A 2057-nucleotide genomic window follows, 5' to 3' on the forward strand; every position below is an offset into this window, starting at 1 on the left:
AAGAATGAAAGATTTCAATTTAGACAATAGATACCGACGGACCTAGCAAGTTTCGATTTCAGATCATCGATGTGGGGTTTTAAACGAAAGTTGATGGTCTGTAGTTACTCCAAGATATTCAATTTAGACAATAGATACCGACGGACCTAGCAAGTTTCAGCATATTTCAGCATCTCAGCATATTTCATACAGATCGCCTCCGTGATTATTGCCCTGCCCTTCTCAAATCTTATTAACTATTCCTTTCAGTTCGGTATTTTCCCTGATACATTTAAACTTGCCAAAGTTGTACCCGTCTTCAAATCTGGAGACAAACTTGAGGTAAATAATTATAGACCTATCTCCCTTTTATCGTCTTTCGAAAAAATTTTGGAAAAGCTCATATATAAAAGGGTATCTTCCTTTCTAGACAAACATTCTGTCCTTGCTCCTACGCAATTTGGATTTCGGTCTGGCTCCTCTACTTCATATGCCGCTATTGATATTATTAGTGCCACCTATGAACACGTAAAAAGCAACCTGTACACAGGTTTGGTTCTCTTGGATCTCAAAAAAGCCTTTGACACAGTATACCATCCCATTCTACTATACAAACTCAACCACTATGGAATCCGAGGTACAGCAAACGAATTATTCTCCTCCTACCTAAAAGACAGAATGCAGTATGTCGCGATTAATGAACAGGAATCTGAACAGAGATGCATAACACACGGTGTACCTCAGGGTTCAACGCTGGGTCCATTACTGTTTTTATTGTACGTAAACGACTTACCAAACTGCACGTCTTCTGTTCCAAGACTTTTCGCAGACGATACCTGCCTGGTAATTAACGCTCCTAATCTAACCTACTTAGAAAAGGAAATATCGTCTGAATTACTTAACATCAAGAACTGGATTAATGCCAATAAATTAGTTATCAATCCTTCCAAATCAAATGTCATTGTAATCCCTCCTAAAAAATGCAGCTACCCAGAAGATATCAATGTACTTTATAATTGTGTTCAGATCGAACAAGTTAAGTTTGCCAAATACCTTGGCATTATTTTTGACAATGGTCTAAATTTTGAACCTCATATTAATATGCTCCACAAGAAACTTTCTATATCTGTAGGGATATTGTCGAAACTCAAATACATTCTTCCAAACAAAACATTATTACAATTATACTACGCACTGGTACATTCTCATATCGTATATGGCAGGGGTCACCAAATGGCGGCCCGCGGGCCGCATGCGGCCCGCCACGCTGTATCGCTGCGGCCCGCGGAAGGTATCAGCGTACAAGTATAACAAAAAATACTTTTCTTAAGGAGTTAAAGAGCATGAAGGCAAAAAATACTTTCCGGGAAGCATATTTTCGCTTTGCATACGATTCCACCGACCAACCAATAAGATTATAGTTCTTGGTGGGGGTTGCTTAAAGTTATTCCAATGCGATGTCCAGCCACACTGCCCCAGTGGTTGATTAAAACGTCTGTTTTCGAATTTCGAAATTGTCTGTGAGCATAGGGTTGCTTATTTTAAGTTTGCAATTGCCATGTAGGCCTAAACACTAGTGTGCGTTTCACCGTTATTGTGTTTCCTGAGCAGTATGCCCTTTATGCAAGTTTTTGTTGGCAAAATAGGTCGGTGTGCCAACTCAATTTATAATAAATTGGCAAAATATTATATATAAATTTAAAGACGTTTTCTAATTGTATTATGAAAATATTTAGCTTAGTATCGCAAAACTTTTTTTTTTTTTTTTTTTTAAGAAATATGGAACGCTTCACGATTTTGCGTGTCATCCTTGCGCAGGGCCATGCTAATCTTCTCTGTATCGTTCCAATTTTAGTATATGTTCTGCCGAAGAAAGTATTGCAAAATGTTGTTAATCAACAATTCTTGCCATGCTGATAAGCACCGTAAGTGGGAGTTGTCAATAATAAAGGAAAGACGGTTTTATAGACTCTCACAAAAAGGATGAAAAACCAAATCATTGCTTTTTTAGAAAGAAGACTGTTCATGAATTACGATAGAATTACAATTTTTCGGTGATTTCCCCAAGCGTTTGTTTC

At 37.7% G+C, this 2057-nt stretch overlaps 1 non-coding gene across 1 annotated transcript; it reads right to left on the bottom strand.

Annotated features, from left to right (window-relative positions):
* Positions 1 to 1752: 1752 nt before the first annotated feature.
* On the bottom strand, positions 1753 to 1854 carry LOC145786049 (U6 spliceosomal RNA). The gene has a single exon (XR_014291267.1). It is a non-coding gene; the product is annotated as a U6 spliceosomal RNA (small nuclear RNA).
* Between the last annotated feature and the right edge of the window lie 203 nt (positions 1855 to 2057).

This window comes from Aplidium turbinatum, chromosome 16, assembly GCF_918807975.1.
Source record: "Aplidium turbinatum chromosome 16, kaAplTurb1.1, whole genome shotgun sequence".
NCBI classification, from domain to species: domain Eukaryota; kingdom Metazoa; phylum Chordata; class Ascidiacea; order Aplousobranchia; family Polyclinidae; genus Aplidium; species Aplidium turbinatum.